Source organism: Pan troglodytes, chromosome 8 (assembly GCF_028858775.2).
Source record: "Pan troglodytes isolate AG18354 chromosome 8, NHGRI_mPanTro3-v2.0_pri, whole genome shotgun sequence".
NCBI classification, from domain to species: Eukaryota; Metazoa; Chordata; class Mammalia; order Primates; family Hominidae; genus Pan; species Pan troglodytes.
Window position 1 is genome coordinate 45,149,931 of NC_072406.2, and position 22,420 is coordinate 45,172,350.

At 45.3% G+C, this 22,420-nt stretch overlaps 1 non-coding gene and 1 pseudogene across 1 annotated transcript; one reads left to right on the plus strand and one right to left on the minus strand.

Moving 5' to 3' along the window:
• The first annotated feature begins 2,694 nt into the window (after window positions 1–2,694).
• LOC112204660 (U7 small nuclear RNA) lies at window positions 2,695–2,755 on the plus strand. The gene has a single exon (XR_002938332.1). It is a non-coding gene; the product is annotated as a U7 small nuclear RNA (small nuclear RNA).
• A 14,332-nt stretch (window positions 2,756–17,087) lies between these two features.
• LOC101057918 (peptidyl-prolyl cis-trans isomerase A-like) lies at window positions 17,088–17,838 on the minus strand (annotated as a pseudogene).
• Window positions 17,839–22,420: the final 4,582 nt, after the last annotated feature.

Consider the following 22,420-nt stretch of genomic DNA (forward strand, 5'->3'; position numbering starts at 1 on the left):
CCAGGGTCCCCAGTGAGAGGATAAACCTGGAGGTAGGGTGTCAGGGAAGCCGACTGAGGTATGGGGATCAGGCAGGTGGCTGTCTATGTTACTGGGTACAAGACAGAGAGCCCAGATGTGAACTTGTGGCTTGTTTTCAGATTTCATGGTTAGATATAAGTCATGCCATTTTTTCTGACTTAGCACAAAATGATTTGAAGAGCTGTAAGCTTTTATATTGTCTGATTTACTTTTAAGTACTGTACTTCAGCAAAGGTCGTGTGTGTGTGCGCGCGCGCACGTGCGTGTGTGTGTTAGATTTGACCTTCACAATTCTTAATTGGAAACACACGATTTGGGGATGTTTAGTTAGCATCTGAAAGGCTAATCAGGAGCCCCTATTCCAGAGAGGAAACCCTAAGCCCTTCGGTTAGCTTTATTAATTGGCGCAGTGGATTTATAAGCAACTTTATACTGATGGGATGGCTGGGTTTAAGCTCCTTGGACTGGCTTCAGAGATTGTTCTGCCGTGATCGTCCTGCCACTGCAATTTCAGTAGCCCCTTATACTTTGCATGGTGCCCAAGATTTTGGGCACAGCCCTGAGTCCTGGTCTTTCAGAGGCTTCCCTCACCCGGTCCTGATTAAGTCTGTGAAGTCCAGCTCCTGGGATATCGTTGAATCTGCCTTAGGTAAACATTTCCTGCAATGTCCTGAAAGAACAGAGAGCTGCCATTCCACAGAACTTACAGAACAGGCTCTGCAGCTGTTACTTGCCAGCTTGCTGGTCAATATTTGTAGGTGGGACAAGAGCTCTAGTCTCTGAGACTTGCTTTCATTTTAACAAACTGCCTCGTTGAGCCACGGTTTCCTTGTAACAAACTGCAAATCGTCATCACCTACTTCTAACTTTTTGTGGTGAGCCATATCAATTAATTTTTTTTTATTTGAGACAGAGTCTCGCTCTGTTGCCCAGGCTGGAGTGCAGTGGTACAATCTCAGCTCACTGCAGCCTCTGCCTCCCGAGTTGAAGCAATTCTCCTGCCTCAGCCACCCAAATATCTGGGACTACAGGCACGCACCACCATCCCTGGCTAATTTTTGTAGTTTTTAAGTAGAGATGGGGCTTCACCATGTTGGCCAGGCTGGTTTCGAACTCCGGACGTCAGGTGATCCTCCTGTCTTGGCCTCCCAAAGTGCTGGGACTACAGGCGTGAGCCACCACGCCTGGCCTCCATTAATTCTTAAAACGGCTTAATAAGGCCGGGCATGGTGGCTCACGCCTGTAATCCCAGCACTTTGGGAGGCCGAGGTGGGCAGATCACCTGAGGTCAGGAATTTGAGACCAGCCTGGCCAACATGGTGAAACCCCATCTCTACTAAAAATACAAAAATTAGCCAAGTGTGGTGGTACGCACCTGTAATCCCAGCTACTCGGGAGGCTGAGGCAGGAGAATCGCTTGAACCCAGGAGGCGGAGGTTGCAGTGAGCCAAGATCTTGCCACTGCACTCCAGCCTGGGTGACACAGTGAGATCTTGTCTCAAAAAAAAAAAAGAAAAGAAAAGAACAACTGCGCAAAGGATGTGAAGGAAGGCAGGGCTGTGCCTGAGATGGAGCAGGGACCCCTCTGACCTGCCGCGTCCCACCCCCCACAACATAAGGGACCTCCCCCCACACCTCCCACCCCAGGGGAAAGGCCACCTCTCTGGGGTCCGGGACTAACAAGGGGAATGAAAGTGATTTGTACTTAACAATAGAGCTGCTAACTGACAATCTGAAAAGAACAAGAGCCAGGCAGGAATAGGAACCTTAACATGCACATGGTATTAGAAGCTTCAGCTCATGGCCGGGCGCGGTGGCTCACGCCTGTAATCCCAGCACTTTGGGAGGCCCAGGCGGTCGGATCACGAGGTCAGGAGATCCAGCTCATCCTGGCTAACATGGTGAAACCCCGTCTCTACTAAAAATATAAAAAATTAGCCAGGGGCGTGGTGGCGGGCACCTGTAGTCCTAACTTCTCGGGAGGCTGAGGCAGGAGAACGGCGTGAATCCGGGAGGCGGAGCTTGCAGTGAGCCGAGATCGTGCCACTGCACTCCAGCCTGGGCGACAGAGCAAGACTGTCTTAAAAAAAAAAAAAAAGAAGCTTCAGATCATAACAGAGAAGAAATGGAAAAGAGAATACAAGAAACAGTCCCATTGACAAGTGGTTTTAGGTCCTGGTTTTGTTTGTTATGCTTATTAGAGTAGAGTAGAACTACCTCAAGGGCAAATGGGCATTTTGTTACACAGAAATTTCTGGAGTTTCTTAATTTTTTTAATTTAATTTTTTGTTTTACAGACAGGGTCTCACTGTGTCACCCAGGCTGAAGCAGTGGTACAATCATAGCTCACTGCAGCCCCAAACTCCTGGGCTCAAGTAAACCTCCCACATTAGCCTTTCAAGTAGCTAGGACTACAGGCATGCACCACCACACCTGGCTATTCTTAAAAGTTTTTATGGAGACGGGGTCTCACTGTCCTGGCCAGTCTGGTCTTGAACTTCTGACCTCAAGATATCTTCCCACCTTGGCCTCCCAAAGCACTGAATTATAAGCATGAGCCACTGTGCCCAGCCTTGGTTTTAAATATAGATATATATATATAACTATAGAAAGCAACAAAAGTGAGATACAGTTCTTCCTCTTCCCTTTCTTTTTCTTAAAAGAAAATCTTTTGAGTGTTACAGCTCTTTTAGAATTTGTCTAGCCGGCTTTCCAGTTTTGCCGGAAAGCCCCCAAATAAATAAATAAATATAAATCTTTTGCATCAAAGGACATTATCAAGAATGTGAAAGACAACCTACAGAATGGGAGAAAATATTAACAAATCGTATATCTCATAAGGGTTCAATATTCAGAATATATAAAGAACTCTTACAACTCAACAACAAGAACATAACATAGGGCCTGGCATGGTGGCACACGCCTGTAATCCAGCACTTAGGGAGGCCGACACGGGTGGATCACCTGAGGCCAGGAGTTCAAGACTAGCCTGGCCAATATGGCGAAACCCCGTCTTAACTAAAAACACAAAAATTAGCTGGGCATGGCGGGCACCTGTAGTCCCAGCTACTCAGGAGGCTGAGGTGGGAGAATCCCTCGAACCCAGGCGGCGGAAGTTGCAGTGAGCCGAGATTGCACTACCACACTCTCCAGCCTGGGCAGCAGAGTGAGACTCCATCTCAAAAAAAGAAAACAAAAAAAAAAACAGATAACTCAGTTAAAAAACGGGCAAAGGACATGAATAGACATTTCTCCAGAGAAGATATACACATGGCCAAAAAGCACATGAAAAGATTTTCCATGTCATTGGTCATTAGGGAAATTAAATCACAACCAAAATGAGATATCACCTCAACAAGGATGGCTCAAATAAAAAAAAGAGTTGGTGAGGGTATAGAGAAACTGGAACCCTTCAGCATTGCTGGTGCAAATGTATAAAGGGTGCAGCCACTGTGGAAAACAGTCTGGCAGTTTCTCAGAAAGTTAAACATAGAGTTTCCATATGACCCAGCAATTCCGCTCCTAAGTATACACCCAAGAGAAATGAAAACATATGTCCACACAGAAATTTATACACAAGTGTTTATAGCAGCATTATTCATTTGTTTAAGCTTTTAATTTTTTTTGAGACAGAGTTTCACTCCCGTCACCCAGGCTGGAGTCTAGTGATGCAATCTTGGCTCACTGCAATCTCCACCACCAGTGCTCAAGCAATTTTCCTGCCTCAGCCTCCAGTGTAGCTGGGATTATAAGACCATACCTGGCTAATTTTTTGTATTTTTAGTAGAGACAGGGTTTTGCGATGTTGAGCCTGAGATCAGGTGATCTGCCTGCCTTGGTCTTGCAAAGTGCTGGGATTATAGGCATGATCCACCATGCCCAGCCAACAGCACTATTTGTGATACCCAAAGGTGGAAACAGCCCATCCATTGATGAATGGATAAACAAATGTGGTATACTTTTTTTTGGAGACAGAGTTTTGCTCTGTCACCCAAGCTGGAGTGCAGTGGTGCAATCTTGGCTCACTGCAACTTCCACCTCCTGAGTTCAAGCGATTCTCCTGTCTCAATCTCCTGAGTAGCTGCAATTACAGGCCCCCACCACTGCACCCGGCTGAATTTTGTATTTTTAGTAGAGATGGGGTTTTGTTGTGTTGGCCAGACTGATCTCAAGCTCCTGACCTCAAGTGATTCACCCACCTCGGCCTCCCAAAGTGCTGGGGTTACAGGCGTGAGCTATGGCGCCCAGCCAACTCTTTTTTTTTTTTTTTTTTTTTTTTTTTGAGACAGAGGCTCGCTCTGTAGTCCAGGCTGGAGGGCAATGGTACGATCTCGGCTGTCTGCAACCTTTGCCCCCTGGTTCAAGCGATTCTCCTGCCTCAGCCTCCTGAGTAGCTGGGACTACAGGTGCGCGCCACCATGCCCAGCTAATTCTTGTATTTTTAGTAGAGACGGGGTTTCACCACGTTGGTCAGGCTGGTCTCAAACTCCTGACCTTGTGATCCACCCGTCTTGGCCTCCCAAAGTGCTGGGATTACAGATGTAAGCCACGGTGCCCAGCCAACTCTTAACGAAGTGGTATTCAGCCATAAAAAGGAACAAAGTACTGACACATACTACAATATGAATGAACCTTGAAAACATTTAGCTACCTGAAAGAAGCCTGTTACAAAAGGCCATATATTGTATCATTCCATTTATATGAAACATCCAGGTTAGGCAAATCCATCAAGACAGAAAGTGGATTAGAGGTTACCAAGAGGTGGGTGGACAGAGAAATGGGGAGTGATTACTTAGTGGGTATAGGGCTTCCTTTTACAGGTAAAGGAAAAAATCTTGAAACTTGAGAGAGCTGGTGGTTGCACAATATTTTGAGTGCACTAAATGCGACTGAATTGGTCATTCAAAATGAACAAAAGTGGTTAATATTATGTAAATTTCTTTTGTTTTTTTTTTGAGACAGAGTCTCGCTCTGTCACCCAGGCTGGAGAGCAGTGCTGCAATCCTTGCTCACTGCAGTCTTTGTCTGCCGGGTTCAAGCAATTCTCCTGCCTCAGCCTCCCAAATAGCTGGGATTACAGGTGTGCACCATCACGCCCAGCTAATTTTTGTATTTTTAGTAGCGAAGGGGTTTCACCATGTTGGCCAGGCTGGTCTTGAACTCCTGATCTCAAGTGATCTGCCCACCTCAGCCTCCCAAAGTGCTGGCATTATAGGCATGAGCCACTGTGCCTGGCCATAAATTTCACTTCAAAAAAAAAAAAAGTGATCAGTTAAGGAAAAAAAAAAAAAAGATAGTTGGGCCTAGGTCATGAAGAGGCTGAAAACCAAGCAGCAGAATTTGTGCTTTATTCTGTAGGTAATAGGGAGCCATTGAAGGTTTTATCCAGTGACAGCCGTTGAGTCGGGTAGAACAGAGAGGAAGGGAGAAACTGGAGCTGGGTGGGCCAAGTAGAAGGTCACTGTCATAGTCCAGCTGCCAGCAAGAACTGACATGGCTCTGCAAGCAACAGAGAGGGAAGGAAAATATGAGAGAACCATTTCAGTACCAATAGGGTCTCAGCAACTGATTGGATATGGGCAGCAAGGAAAGCCAGGAGTGGATTGATTTTGAGGTATTGAACCGGGTGCCTGCATAAAGGTGGATTCATAGGAGAAGGAGCTGCTCTTTGAAGGTGTTAAAAAATGGAAGAGGGGCCAGGTGCGCTGCCTCACACCTGTAATCCCAGCCCTTTGGGAGGCCGAGGGGGGTGGATCACTTAAGGTCAGTTCAACACCAGCCTGGCCAACATGTTGAAACCCTGTCTCTACTACAAATACAACAATTAGCTGGGCATGGTGGCACACGCCTGTAGTCCCAGCTACTCAAGAGACTGAAGCACAAGAATCACTTGAACCCAGGAGGTAGAGGTTGTAGTAAACCGAGATCATGCCACTGCACTCCAGCCAGGGTGACAGAGCTAGACTCCATCTCAAAAAATAATAATTAAAAAATTTAATAGAAGAAGAAGGTGATGGGCTCAGATCAGTTTTAAGCCCTGGCTGGGGATCTAACGAAAAGCTCTCCAGCCGGGCACAGTGGCTCACACCTGTAATCGCAGCACTCTGGGAGGCTGAGGCGGGTGAATCACAAGGTCAGGAGATCGAGACCATCCTGGACAACATGGTGAAACCCCGTCTCTACTGAAAATACAAAAATTAGCTGGGTGTAGTGGCGCGTACCTGTAATTCCAGCTACTCGGGAAGCTAAGGCAGGAGAATCGCTTGAACCAGGGAGTCGGAGGTTGCAGTGAGCCGAGATCATACCACTGCACTCCAGCCTGGCGACAGAGCGAGACTCTGTCTCACAAAACAAACAAACAAACAAACAAACAAACAAACAAATGCTCTCCAAGCAGGAACCATGGCCTTGTTCTGGGGAGCAACTCAGATTCGGATGGAGGTAACTCAGGAGGTTCAAGTCACATCCACTCCCTGCTACTGTCCCCAGAGTAGGAGTCCCCAAGTCAGGCTCCATGGTATCCCCAATGAAGAGGGTAAAGCCAAGACCAGGCTTCTGTAATTAACTGTAGCTACTCAATGCTTCACCCAGCATGGAGTGGGAGAGTGGCTGAAATGTGGGTCTCAGTTCCACCGTGGTGAGCCCTGCCTGCCCCTGCTTTTCCCACAGGGTTTTTAGGAACACCACAAGCACAGAGGTGTACGGTTCCTGCAGGAAAACACAGATGCATGGCTGAAGTTACAAACTGAGGTTGGCCCTAGAGGCTCAGAACTGGGATTGCCTCTTGAAAGACGTAGGTTGAGGCTGGGCGTGGTGGCTCAATCCTGTAATCTCAGCACTTTGGGAGGCCAAGGCGGGCAGATTGCCTGAGGTCAGGAGTTTGAGACCAGCCTGGCCAACATGGTAAAACCCCATCTCTACTAAAAATACAAAAAAATTAGCCGGGCATGGTGGCACGTGCCTGTAATCCCAGCTACTCAGGAGGCGAGGCCAGAGAAGCGCTTGAACCCAGGAGGCGGAGATTGTAGTGACCCGAAATCACGCCATTGCACTACAGCCTGTGTGGCAGAGTGAGACTCCGTCTCAAAAAAAAAAAAAAAAGAGAGAAAGAAAGATGATGGTTGAAGTCAGAATGGATGAGACTGCAGAGGACACTGTTCAGAAGACGATGGCAAGAAGGGCCAACCACAGACTCGGGGGAACACCCTTGGAGGGAGACAGGAAGAGAACTAGGGAAGGACCTATTACAGAATTTGGAGGCCAGGCACAGTGGCTCATGCCTGTAATCCTAGCACTTCGGGAGTCTGAGGCAGGAGGATCGCTTGAGGCCAGGAGTTCAAAACCAGTCTGGTCAACATAGCAAGACCCCGTTTCTACATAAATATTTTTTAAAAATTAGCCGGAGGCTGGGGGCAGTGGCTTATGTCTCTAATCCCAACATTTTGGAAGGCCAAGATGGGAGGATCACCTGAGCCCAGGAGATTGAGACCAGCCCAGGCAACACATAGTGAGACCTCATGTCTATAAAAAAAGAAAAATAAACAAGAAATAAAAATAACGAAAAAAAAATTAGCTGGTGTGGTGGCATGCACCTGTAGTCCCAGCTTCTTGGAAGGCAGAGGTTGGAAGACAGCTGAAGCCCAAGAATTTGAGGCTGCAGTGAGCTATGATCATGTCCCTGCACTCCAGCCTGGGTGACAGAGTGAGACCCTGTGTCTAAAATAAAGAAGGAGGCCACCTTCAAGAGAACAGGGCGTGGTGGCACATGCCTGTAATTGCAGCTACTCGGGATGCGGAGGCAGGAGAATCGCTCGAACCCGGGAGGCGGAGGTTGCGGTGAGCCTAGATTGCACCATTGCACTCCAGCCTGGGCAACAAGAGTGAAACTCTGTCTCAAAAAAAAAAAGGAAGAAGTTTATTTTAATTTGCATTTCCACCAAAACAGACTCTGAGATGAGAATTTGGGTGCAATTATTGTCTTTGTGTTACAGGAAAGGGGTCCCGATCCATACCCCAAGAGAGGTTCTTGGATGTCGCACAAGAAATAATTCAGGGTGAGTCCTAAAGTGAAAGCAAGTTTATTAAGAAAGTAAAGGAATAAAAGAATGGCTACTCCATAGACAGAGCAACCCCAAGGGCTGCTGGTTGCCCATTTTTATGGTTATTTCTTGACTAACTGCTAAACAAGGGGTGGATTATTCATGCCTCCCCTTTTTAGACCATATAGGGTAACTTCCTGATGCTCCCATGGCATCTGTAAATGTCATGGCACTGGTGGGAGTGTAGCAGTGAGGATGACCAGAGGTCACTCTCATCGCCATCTTGGTTTTTGTGGGTTTTAGCCAGCTTCTTACTGCAGCCTGTTTTATTGGCAAGGTCTTTGTGACCTGTATCTTGTGCTGACCTCCTATCTCATCCTGTGACTTAGAATGCCTTAACCATCTGGGAATGCAGCCTAGTGGGTTTCAGTCTCATTTTACCCAGTCCCTACTCCAGATGGAGTTGCTCTGGTTCACACGCCTCTGACATTTGGGCTTGTGACTGAGCAAATTACTGCTATGGGCAATAAGGGTTCGGTCTTGCTGGGAACATGTGTGAGTCTGTGGAAAAAGCCCCAGAATTGTGTTAGAAAGGGGTGAATAAGGTGGTATATTTATTCATCAACCCCCTCACCCCCGCTTCATGCACTGAGGGTGTCCCCTGGGGGTTAACTCTGAGGAACAGCCCGCAGAGAAGCTCTGTTGTAGCAGAGCTTTCTGTAAGTGACAGCCAGTGTTGGTGTGTGTGCAGATGTGGGTGGGTGGGTGGCATGAGTGGAGCTCTGTCAGGGTTGGCTACAGGCTAGAGAGTCTCTTTGAAGGAAAAGGGAATCTAAGGGCACATTTCAGGGGGAGGAGGGAGCACACCAGCTTGGCCCAGATCTGGTGTCATGGAAGCTTGCTGGGCTGATCTGTAGAGACAGTTTCTTCCCGCATGGGGAAAAAATATGAAGATGCGCCAAGGGTGTAGCAGTAAAAAGGAGGCCTAGCATGACTGCGGCAGGCCAGTCCTCCCTGGCAATCACACAGACAGGCCTACATGACAGTCACGCAGACAGGCCTGCATAGCACTCCAGTTACACAGGCAGATATCCACAGTGCCACCTTAACATGGAGCAAATAGTTAAACCTAGGGAAATCAGTGCCCAGACATCAAAGCTAGAAATGAAACATACGGTCAGTCGGAGCCTTGAATGGGCTTCTCCCTAACCTGGAGCAAGCCAAAATAATAGAGACAGTCTTACATTCCTAGTGCCAAAACCCTTCTCGGGTCGACAAAATCTGAGACGAGTGAAAATAACTGAGGCAGCTGTTTGAATAGATTCATTGGAGAGTGTAAGGCAGCTCTCTGGACCAAGCTGTGAAGGAGATAAGCTAGAAATAATCACTCCGGTACCACAGTAGACAGGCCTTGAAGGTCCTGGGGCCCTTTTAATTGGACTGAGCAAGTATATATTTTTTTGCCTCTGACCTTCTAGTAGAAGCAAAATTAGTTATCAATAGCCTTAGGCAAATGTTCTACTGCACGTAGGCACATAGCCGCAGCCAATATAAGCACTAAGAAAATTGTAAGGCGTGGTCTAAAATAAATAAATAAAAAAAAGAAATTGTAACACTTTGAGTTGGTCTGGTGCAATTATCTCCGGCCTTCTCCCTGTATCCGGTTACAGCAATAAATTCCCTTCTTTCCTAGTTTCTCTGTTTCTCGTTATTGGTTCTCAAGAAAACACAGCCAGACCTTGCTTAGTTCCGGGAACATGACAGCTCCATTTGGCTCCTAACCACTCCCACTCCCATGGTATCTGTTAACTGCTTTTACTTATATCTGCACAAAGGATCCTAGGCCAAGCTAACTATGGGAGGAATTTAGTTTATAGTTTGTTTTGTTTTGTTTTTGTTTTGAGACAGGGTCTTGCTCTGTTGCCCAGGCTGGAGTGCAGTGGCAAGATCTCTGCTCACTGCAATCTCTGCCTCCCAGGCTCAAGCGAGCCAACTGCCTCAGCCTGCAGAGTAGCTGGGACTACAGGTGTGCGCTACCATGCCCGGCTAATTTTTGTATTACTAGTAGAGACGGAGTTTCGCCATGTTGCCCAGACTGGTCTTGACCTCATGACCTTAAGTGATCCACCCGCCTTGACCTCTCAAAGTGCTGGGATTATAGGTGTGAGCCTCTGCGCTCGGCCTAATTTAACTTTAAAATGAGGATGATAATAGTCCCTTCCCGAAACTAATTCCCAAGGAAATAAGAAGGGAGTACACACAAATCACAATGTTATGTTAAAGATTTATAGGCCGGGCGTGGTGGCTCACGCCTGTAATCCCAACACTTTGGGAGGCCGAGGCGGGTGGATCACGAGGTCAGGAGTTCAAGACCAGCCTGGCCAACATGGTAAAACCCTGTCTCTACTAAAAATACAAAAATTAGCCGGGCGTGGTGGTGCACACTTGTAATCCCAGCTACTCGGGAGGCTGAGGCAGAAGAATTGCTTGAACTTGGGAGGTGGAGGTTGCAGTGATTGTGCCACTGCAATCTAGCCTGGGCGACAGAGTGAGACTGTGTCTCAAAAGAAAAAAAAAAGATTTATAGGAATATTGTCACATGAGCAAGACAGAGAAGGTTCCCAACCTCCTCGGGTCCTTGCTGGTGCCCAGATATCTGTGGTCATCGGTCACCTCTTGGTCTCAACCCCCTTCCTCTTCCCCTTTCCCTAACATAACAGGGGCCCGAAGTTTATATTAATTCATGATGAGTTACAGTGTTAGGACAGCAGTCTGCCATCTTCATGATTTGCTGGCTCTCTAAATAAAGTCGCCTCCCTTGCCCTAGCACCTTGTCTCCTGATTTATTGGCTGTTGTTACAGGGTGTGAGGAGAGAGGAGAAGAACAGGGAAAGCAGGCAGGTTATTAAACACAGTCAATATTTCTGGCTCCATTGAAGTCACATGATTTGGAAAAAAAGTTGGGGAATTGAGGGGAGAGTTTTTTTTTTTAAGTTTTTATTTTTTTGAGATGGAGTCTCACTGTTGCCCAGGCTGGAGTGCAGTGGTGCTATCCCAGCTCACTGCAGCCTCCACCTCCTGGGTTCAAGTGATTCTCCTGCCTCAGCCTCCCAAGTAGCTGGGATTACAGGTGTGCACTGCCACACCCAGCTAATTTTTGTATTTCTAGTAGAGACGGGGTTTCACCAAGTTGACCAGGCAGGTCTCCAACTCCTGACCTCAAGTGATCCACTCACCTCAACCTCCCAAAGTGCTAGGATTACAGGCGTGAGTCACCACGCCCAACCAAGGGGAGACTTTTTATTTTGAAATGACAAGAGGAAAACCCTGGAAAAAGTTAGGATCCACAATTATATAGTTTCTGGAAAAAAGAAACCTAAAAGTGTATTTCTTGCTTATTTTCTTTTTACCCACGAGACTTGGAAAACAGAACAAATGTAATGCCCTGGTTCTAAACAGCATGTTAAGCTCAGCATTATGTGGCTCTCAGTGTTCAAGTGGCGCTTCCCTCTGATCACGAGTGAGACCATCAGAGTGTGGGGTGACTCGCAGCTGCCTGTCAGGCTTCCGCAGGAGGAAGACCCCAGCTGCTGCCCCGGGTGGGTGGCGAGATGCCAGCGGGAAACTTCATCTCCGCAGACACAGCAACTGCCCGACAGCCCCACAGGACTGGGGACAAGACACGAAATAAATTGCTTCTCCCACCACACCTCTGAGGCTGTGGACAGGGTGTTTGTGGGACCCAACTCAGAACTGAGCTGTCCTCATTCTTGCTACTTACTAATGCAATACTGGGCTGAACGGCCATCTGGTTCTGTTGGGATTCTGAATACAATCTGTGTGTAGGATTGGGTGGAAGTACCTGGCTGAAATCCAGATAAGGAAAGAATTGGGCCAGGGCCGGTGGCTCATGCCTGTAACCCCAACACTGTGAGGTGTCAAAGTGGGAGGATCGCTTGAACCCAGGAATTCAAGACCAGCCTGGGCAACATATTGGGACCCTAACTCTACTAAAAAATTAGCCGGGTGTGGTGGCATGTACCTGTAGTCCCAGCTTCTCAAGTGGGTAAGAAGGGAGAATCGCTTGAGCCTGGGAGGTCGAGGCTGCAGTAAGCCATGATGATACCACTGCCCTCCTTCCTGGGTGACAGAGATCATATCTCAAAAAAAAAGAAGAGGCTAGGCGTGGTGGCTCATGCCTGTAATCTCAGCACTTTGGGAGGCCGAGGCGGGCTGATCACAAGGTCAAGAGATTGAGACCATACTGACCAACATGGTGAAACCCTGTCTCTACTAAAAATACAAAAAAATTTAGCTGGGCTTGGTGGCGCATGCCTGTAATCCCAGCTACTTGGGAGGCTGAGGCAGGAGAATCACTTGAACCCGGAGGGCAGAGATTGCATTGAGCTGAGATCATGCCACTGCACTCCAACCTGGTGACAGAGCGAGACTCCGACTCAAAAAAAAAAGAAGAATATGAGAACTGCATTTGTTTCTCATTAGACTCACCATGTACAGAAATAGAATGTCCAGCACATTATTCCATGCAGTAAATTTGTAATCTTGTCAGAACAACTCTGGTGAATTTAACATTATTTATTATCTAAGAGGGAACGTGCTGCCTTGTTCATTTCCTGATGTTCCATGAAAGTGATTATGGGATGGATATCTCTTTTTTTTTTTCAGTTACTGATGTTAAATTAATTGACTTTAATTCCTGGGTTTTTCTCCCTTCTTCTCTCCTTCATTTGTCCTTCTCAAATACTATTTATTTATTTATTTATTTATTTATTTATTTTGAGATGAAGTCTCACTCTGTCACCCAGGTTGGAGTGCAATGGTACGATCTTGGCTCACTGCAACCTCCACCTCCCAGGTTCAAGCAATTCTCCTGCCTCAGCCTCCCGAGTAGCTGGGAGTACAGGCGTGCACCACTGCACCCGGCTAATTTTTGTATTTTTAGTAGGGATGGGGTTTCCTTTTTTTTTTTTTTTTTTTTTTTGAGATGTAGTTTTGCTCTTGTTGCCCAGGCTGGAGTGCAATGGTGTGATCTTGGCTCACCACAATCTCTGCCTCCTAGGTTCAAGTGATTCTCCTGCCTCAGCCTCCCAAGGAGCTGGAATTACAGGCACCCACCACAACCCCTGGCTGATTTATGTATTTTTAGTAGAGCCGGGGTTTCACCATGTTGGCCAGGCTGGTCTCAAACTCCTGACCTAAAGTGATCTGCCCACCTTGGCCTCCCAAAGTGCTGGGATTACAGGCGTGAGCCACCACGCCTGGCCCCTTTTCTTTAAAGAAAAAAAAATTATGCTCCAAAATTTTAGTCAAGTGAATTTATGATCGTGGCTGCCAAGCTACCATTTGCCTGGTCCATTACAATATCCCCCCTAAGAATTTCAAATCCATCAATAGATAACGAAGACATTGTAGAACCCTGTTATGACACCAGGTTGGTGGGCCTAGGTCAGCTGTTCCATGAGAGGCCCCAGCATGCTGTGTGCGGTGGGAGGTAGTACATGAGGTTGCAGGACAAGAGGCAGGTGTCACCCGTAAGTTGTGGGACCTTGGATAGGTGAGGTGGCCTCAGGTTTCAATCTGTATCTGAAGGCTGGGTGCACTGTCTCATGCCTGTAATCCCAACTTTGGGAGGCCAAGGTGGGAGGATTGCTTGAGGCCAGGAGTTTGAGAGCAGCCTGGACAACATAGAGAGACCTTGCCTCTACAAAAAATAAAGAAAAAAAATACATTGTAACTTCAATTAGAGGTCGGGCGTGGTGATCCACTAATCCCAACACTTTGGGAGGCTGAGGCGGGCAGATCACCTGAGGTCAGGAGTTCGAGATCAGCATGGCTAACATGGAGAAACCCTGCCTCTACTAAAAATACAAAAATTAGCTGGATGTGGTGGTGTGTACCTGTAATTCCAGCTACTTGGGAGGCTAAGGCAGAAGAATTGCTTGAATCCAGGAGTCAGAGGTTGCAGTGAGCTGAGATCGCACCATTGCACTCCAGCCTGGGTAACAGAGCTGTCAAAAACTAACTAAATAAATAAATAACTTCAATTAGCGACTATAAAAAAAGAAAAAATAAAATAAAATAAAAATAGCTGGGATGGTGGTGTGCTCCTGTAGTCCTAGGTACAGGAGGCTGACGGGGAGGATCACCTGAACCCGGGAGCTTGAGGCTGCAGTGAGCTAGAATTGCACTCCTGCACTCCAATCTGGCTACAGACCAAGACCCCAGGTCTAAAATAAAAATAAAAGTTTGTACCTGGAAATGAGAAAACTGGATTAGATCATCTCAAATATCTAAACATCTAAGGTGGCTAAACATAGTATTGGGTGGCCGAGGGTAATACAATTTCTGTATCTGATTTGGACAAAGAAGCCTACAGTAAGAATGAATTTAGGGGGGAAATTTTCAAAAAAAAAAATCTCTTTGGAAAAGTAAATGCAGTTCTCTTTGAGAAAAGGCACCTAGTTTGAGCATCCGCTGGAAATGCGAGTGGGTCAAGGAATGAGTGACTTTCAGCTAAAGAGAGTTATCAAGAAGCCAGGCGTGGTGGCTCATGCCTGTAATCCCAGCACTTTGGGAGGCTAAAACAGACAGACCACTTGAGATCAGGAGTTTGAGACCAGCCTGGCCAACATGGTGAAACCCCATCTCCACTAGAAATACAAAAAATTAGCCGGGCGTTGTGGCGGGTGCCTGTAATCCCAGCTACTCGGGAGGCTGAGGCACAAGAATCACTTGAACTTCGGAGGTGGAGGTTGCAGTGAGCCAAGATCACACCACTGCACTCCAGCGTGGGTGACAGAGCAAGATTCCATCTCCAAAAAAAAAGAAAAAAAAAGTCATCAAGACAAAACTCCACAGCTGTCTTGTTCAGGCTCAGGGAACAGGGAAGAGGGGACAGGGGTCTGAAGCTTCTGACCATGAAGTGCACTTATCTGCCTCTGAGATCATCCATTAAGCAGGCTGGGTTCTTCGTAGGGAAGGCCTGAGCCTGTTTGCCAGTCCTGCGGGGCATTAACAGGGGTCACACTTACCTAATGCTTATCATTTTCAAATGCCTTTCATTTATATTTCCTCCAGGATGAGGACGATACTTGACTTGTGCGTAAATATATTTCCTTCTTTTAATTTTGTTTGGAATGTCATATCTGTTAATGAATTTAAATTAGTGATGAATTAGTATTTCTGTTGATAGTTGATGGACAGTCAATTTTATAGGAGAACCTAATTGACCAACCTGGGTCATAGTTGTACATTTTCAGCTCCTGACTTCCTGGTGCCACCAGTTGGAGTTACTAGTGCCCTCCTGGGAGGAAAGAGTTAACAAGCAGATCTGGTAGCCTACTCCTGGCATGTATCAGGGTACCATGATCGACCATTGGCCAACTCTGGGAATGTGGCCCTTGGAATGTTCTTTGTGATAGTTAGTGATTGGTGATTTTCTCATACACACCAGGAGCAATGGACTGTGCCAGATCAGATGGTCAGATTTCTTCACACAAACATCAGAAATGAGTGGCCGGGCATGGCGATTCACACCTGTGATCCCAGCACTTTGGGAGGCAGAGGCTGAGGCTGAGGCTGGAGGATCACTTGAGGTCAGGGATAGAGACCAGCATGGCCAACATGGTGAAACCCCATCTCTACTAAGAAAAATACAAAAATTAGCCCGGTGTGTCATGCACCTGTAATCTCAGCTACTCGGGAGGCTGAGGCAGGAGAATCACTTGAACCCAGGAGGCAGAGGTTGCAGTAAGCCGAGATCATGCCACTGCACTTTAGCCTGGGTGACGGAGTAAGACTCTGTCTCAAAAAAAAAAAAAAAAAAAAAAATCAAGATTGAGGATGGGCACCTAGATTCTGTGTTGGGTTCTCAATTTTGGTTGCCATGGCTGGTTGCTAAGAGAATATGCGTATGTGACCATCCTCTCCCAGTAAACCTTGCACCCTGATACTCCAGTGGGTTTCCCCGGATAGAGATATTCCACACACGTTCCTGTAGTGTAGTTTTGCTGCCAGAAAAAGAAAGCACTCCTGTGGTCTCGGACAAGGAAGGACATCCGAAGCCTGTGTGAGACCTCTCTGGACTCCTCCATTGCATGTCTATTTCCTGCTTGCTTTTATTCTGTATCATTGGCTGTAATAAATCTGAGCCATGAGTATAATTTCCTATTGAGTCTTGGAGCTCTCTAGCAAGTTACTAAATTTAGGGAAGTGGTGTGCCTCAGCATACCCCCCTAAATCTCTGTCTTAGCTGTAGAGAGAACAATAATACTTTTCCTGGTTTCTCCTACAACCCTAACTTGACAAAAATTAAGTCCCTACTCCAGTTTTGAGACCACTAATTTCTATAAACCTGTTCTTTAAAAAAATTTCTTTAAGGCAACATTTTCAGCTCTGAGATTTAAGTTAAGTGGAGCTGCTGATACAGCTCCGATGAGTGAAGGAACACCAGGTTCTTCGTCTCAAGTTGAATTAGAAAAAACAGCAGGGACACACGTGGAGTAGTTTTAATGACTGGAGAGTTTAATAGGCAAGAAGGAAGGGAGAAGACAGAAGGAGACAGAGGGAGGGGGGCTCTAAACCCAAAAGAGGAAACCCCACCTGCCACGGATACCAGCCAGGTATATATACAGAGGCTGGAGGAGGTGGTGTCTGATTTGCATAGGGCTCAGGGGATTGGTTTGGCCAGGCATGTCATTCACGTAGCCGGTGAAAAAGCTGGCTCTCCCACCCTAGCTTTTTAATATGCAAATACAGGGTGCCATGATGTTCTACACATGTGGGGATATGCGGGGGCGGCCATGTTGCCAGGAACATGTGGGGCAAGGGCAAGAAGGCTGCAGGAATGGCCATGTTTGGGTGGACCCAGTTTCTAATGGCCATCATTTGCTTATCAAAGGTTGCCAGCCTGGCTCTAAGAGCTGGGGCTTTACAAGAAACTTTTCCAGAGATGCTTTAAAAAATGAAAACTTCCAAAGGACCCCTTTTTGTCTCTGACTAAAATAATTTCTTTTCTTGTTTTTTTGTTATTTGGTTTTTATTTCATAATCATAAACTTAACTCTGCAATCCAGCTAGGCATGGGAGGGAACAAGGAAAACATGGAACCCAAAGGGAACTGCAGCGAGAGCACAAAGATTCTAGGATACTGTGAGCAAACGGGGTGGAGGGGTGTTCTCCTGAACTGCAGAAGGAATGGTCTGGTGGTTAAGAGAAAACACAAGTCAAACTTATTCGAGTTGTCCACAGTCAGCAATGGTGATCTTCTTGCTGGTCTTGCCATTCCTGGACCCAAAGCGCCCCATGGCCTCCATAATATTCATGCCTTCTTTCACTTTGCCAAAGACCACATGCTTGCCATCCAACCACTCAGTCTTGGCAGTGCAGATGAAAAACTGGGAACCATTTGTGTTGGGTCCAGCATTTGCCATGGACAAGATGCCAGGACCTGTATGCTTTAGGATGAAGTTCTCATCTTCAAATTTCTCCCCATAGATGGACTTGCCACCAGTGCCATTATGGTGTGTGAAGTCACGACCCTGATACATAAACCCTGGAATAATTCTGTGAAAGCAGGAACCCTTATAACTAAATCCTTTCTCTCCAGTGCTCAGAGCACGAAAATTTTCTGCTGTCTTTGGGAACTTGTCTGCAAACAGCTAAAAGGAGACGCGGCCCAAGGGCTCGCCGTCGATGGCAATGTCGAAGAACACGGTGGGGTTGACCATGCCTAATAATACAAGGTTTTCCTCGGCAGCAGCGTCTGTCTGGCTCCATCACCAAGGCTGGAGTGCAGTGGCACAATCTCGGCTCACTGCAACCTCCACCTCTCGGGTTCAAGCAATTCTGCTGCCTCAGCCTCCCAAATAGCTGTGACTAAAGGTGCCTGCCACCATGCTCAGCTAATTTTGTATTTTTCAGTAGAGATGGGGTTTCACCTTGTTGGTCAGGCTGGTCTGGAACTCCTGACCTCCAGTGATCCACCTGCCTCGGCCTCCCAAAGAGCAGGGATTATAGGCTGTGAGCCACCGCACCCAGCCAATAATTTGTTAATAACTCCTACAACACTGCCAGATAAAAAGAACCAAATAAATGAAAATAAGAAATGACAAAACAGGCCAGGCATGGTGGCTCATGCCTGTAATCTCAGCACTTTGGGATGCCGAGGTGGGTGGATCACTGGAAGCCAGGAGTTGTAGACCAGCCTGGCCAACATGGTGAAACCCCGTGTCTACTTTAAAAAAAAAAATTAGCTGGGCGTGGTGGTGGGCACCTGTAATCCCAGGAGGTGGAGGTTGCAGTGAGCCAAGATCGTGCCACTGCACTCCAGCCTGGGTGACAGAGCAAGACTCTGTCTCAAAAAAAAAAAAAAAGAGGAAATGACAAAACAGACAAGGAAGGAAGAAAAGACACAGCAAAGCCTCTTTGGAGGTCAAAGTTCCATCTGATAAGTCTCCATATTCCCATGCTGTTCACTTTTTGGACACTGGGTGTCTTTATCCAGAAAGCAGAAAAAACTCTACCAGGAAAAGAGCATGCTTGAATAGTGTAAGTAAATGAATTTAAAAAAAAAGGCACCCAACACTACTAGCCTTTGACAAGGTTCTGAAAGTAAATCAGAAAAGGAGGCGTGAGAGTAATTGAGTTGCCTTAATAGGCTTTTGTGTTTGAAATAACTGCAAGAGTATTGATTACCTCCTTCAGTCAACATTCTTGTGAAAGTTCTCATTCTGCATCCCTGCTGGGCAAGAGGCCATTTCTCCCAAGGTAGCTGGGGCATCCGTTATTGATGAAGTGGACTTCAAGTGACTAGTTAGGAAAGTCCTCAGGGTTCCTTTCCCAGTCGCCTGGACACAGGCTTGTGGACAGAGCAGGAGGCAGACCAAAGCCTTTCTTCCTCTTGCCCTCAGAGGAGTGGGGATATTTAGTTTCTTCTGTAGATTGAATGTTTAAGTCCCCTCAAAATTCACATGTTGAAGCTGGGCACAGTGGCTCACACCTGTAATCCCAGCACTTTGGGAGGCCAAGGCAGGCAGATAATCTGAGGTCAGGAGTTCGAAACCAACCTGGCCAACATGGTGAAACCCTGGCTCTACTGAAAATACAAAAATTCGCCCAGCGTGGTGGTGCACGCCTGTAATCCCAGCTACTCGGGAGGCTGAGGCAGGAGAATCACTTGACTCCGGGAGGTGGAGGTTGCAGTGAGCAGAGATAGTGCCACTGCACTCTAGCCTGGACAACACAGCAAGACTGTGTCTAAAAAAAAAAAAAAAAATTCATATGTTGACACCTAATCCCTAATGTGATTGTATTGTAGGTGGGGAGGTGATAAATTTCTATTTATCTTGCACCTCCCAAAGGTGATTAGGTCATAAAGGTGGAGTCCTCATGAACAGGATGAGTGCTCTTACAGAAGAGGCTTCATGGACCACAGAGAGTGCAAACACTATATGATGTGGTCTCTGTCCCAAAAAGCTTATGATACAGTTATCAGCATCATGGTCACTGTTCTCACTGCTTTCTGCGGAGTTCTTACATCCGAGGCAATGTGAGGATCCACTGATTCATGTAACTCACATGATCATGGAAGAAGGTGCCTGATATGTGAGTCCTAGAACTCCTCATTCTGTATTGCTCTCTCTCTTTTAATGAAGCTTCCATTTCTAGACTACTCCTCTCTGGCTTTTCTCCTATTGCCTCTCCATGAAACGTTAACAGAAACAACTCTTTTGCTTCTCATCATCAGCTTGTGAGGAGGCATGACAGAAGTGACACATTCATAACAAAGAAGATGGGAGAAGACTAAAAGATGTAAAGAAATAAAGTACCTATTGCAGTGCTTGGCACAGAACAGTTTCTAGAAAAATATTAGTTCCCTTTTTTTTCTTTTGTTTCACTGTGTCTGCACTAATAATTAGTGCCACTAGATGGCAACTTTTGGTCTAAAAACTACCCAGACAATCACTTTCAAATCTTAAAATACTTTTTGGATTCTCTGTAACTGTATTCCACAGTGACTTTTAATGTAACAAAGTAAGAAAAATCTATTTGGGTTCCAAATAATGGAAAATGTAAATAAGTGAGCAGCAAAGTGCTCTTTGGGCAGAAAAACTGTCTAATGCTATGTCCTGGCCAGAATTTGGCATATAATTCTGCTTAAGAGTATTAATTATTGTGACTACTACTTAAGCACACTGAATGTTAAATTTCTATTTATCTTGCAGTATTCTCAGCATTCCCTGGTGACAATGCTTGTTTCATATTTAGGAGCTCCCCATATTTGCAGCAATCTATTCTTAGAAATAATTTTGTTGGAGAGTTCATGGCCACAGATCACTCAGATACTGTTCCCCAAGAATTGAAAGGACAGAATCCTCAGCAAGCATTTTTTAAATTATTTCCTTTCGTTGCTATATAAGAGTTGTATATATTTGCTCAGTAAACTCTTGCAGGAGAATTTAGAGTAACATTTCAGCCTTTTCTCTCAAGTTTGTTATTTTAAAAATGGCTGGAAACATTTATTGAGCACTTATTGTACTGCCAGTTATTATGTTGCATATTATATAATAATCCTATGATAAGTTGGTGGTATTTTTATTTTTTCCAACCAATTTATGTTTATTCCAAAATTGCGAAGTTGGTTAAATATTTGAGAAACAAACAATGTAACTTATGTACTAAGAGAATAAAGGAGGAAAATTGTATAATTTACTCATTAGATGCAGGAAAGTCTCCACCAAAATTCAATACTCATTCAAAGTAAAAACTCATTGCAAACTGTGAATAGACGGAAACTTCTGGCTGTGGGCAGTGGCTCATGCCTATAATCCCAGCACTTTGGGAGACCAAGGCAGGTGGATCACCTGAGGTCAGGAGTTCGAGACCAGCCTGGCCAACATGGCAAAACCGCATCTCTACCAAAAATACAAAAAATTAGCTGAGTGTGGTGGTGCACACCTATAATCCCAGATACTCAGGAGTCTGAGGTGGGAGAATGGCTTGAACCAAGCAGGTGGAAGTTGCAGTGAGCCGAGATTGCACCACTACACTCCAGCTTGGGTGACTGGTCTCAAAAAATAATAATAATAAATTTATTAATAATAAAATTAAAAATTAAAAACTTCTTTGAATCAAAGGACACTATCAACAGAGTGAAATAATAATAAAATTAAATTAAAAAACAAACTTTAATTTGGTAATGGGTATCTGCAAAAAACCCTACATTAAATCCTACTAATTTTTTGGTAATTAAAGGCAATTTTAATAGAAAACTTGCTATTCTATTATTTTTCCCAGTACAGTATTTTTTTTAATTATGGTAAAATATAATGAACATAAAACTTACCATTTTAGCCATTTTAAGCAGCATTAAGGTACATTCACATTGTTGTACAACCATCATTGCCGTCCATCACCAGACATTTTCATCTTCCCAAACTAAAACTCTGTACCCATTAAACAACAGCTCGATTCCCTCAGTTTCCCAGGCTCTGGAAATCACCATTCTGCTTTCTGTCTCTGTGACTTTGTCTACTCCAAGGACCTCATATATGTGGAATCATACAGTATTTTGTGACTAGCTTATTTCACTTAGTCCTGTAGCTTATTTCACATAGGATAATGTCCTCAAATTTCATCCACATTGTAGTATGTGTCAGAATGTACTTCCTTTTTAATGCTGAATAATATTCCATGGTAGGTATATATCACAATTTGTTTATCTACTCATCCATCAATGGACATTTGGGTTGCTTCTACCTTTTGGTTATTGTGAATAATGGTGCTATGAATATAGGTATACAAATATCTCTCCAAGGCCCTACTTTTGATTATTTTGGATGTATACTGAGAAAGAAAACTGCCAGATAATGTGGTAGTTCTATTTTCAATTTTTTGAGGAGCCGTCATGCGATTTTCCACAGTGGCCGCACCACTTTACATTTTTACCAGCAGTGTAGGAGGGTTCCACATTCACCATTTCTTGCCAACGCTTGTTATTTTTTGCTTTTGGTGTTTGTGATTTTTGTTTGTTTGTTGTTTGTTTTTGAGAGCAGCCATTCTAATATGTATGAGGTGGTATCTCATGAGGTGGTTTTGCTTTGGATTTCCCTAATGATTAGCAATACTGAGCATCTTTTCATGTGCTTATTGGCCATTTGTGTATCTTCTTTGAAGTTCTTTGCCAGTTTTTAAATTGGGTTGTTTTGTTGTTGTTGAGTTGTGAGAGTTCTTTATATATTCTAGCTATTAACTCCTTATTAGATATATGATTTGCAAATGCTTTATCCCATTCCATGGGTTTTTGGCTTTTCACTCTGTTGATAGTGTCCTTTGATTCAA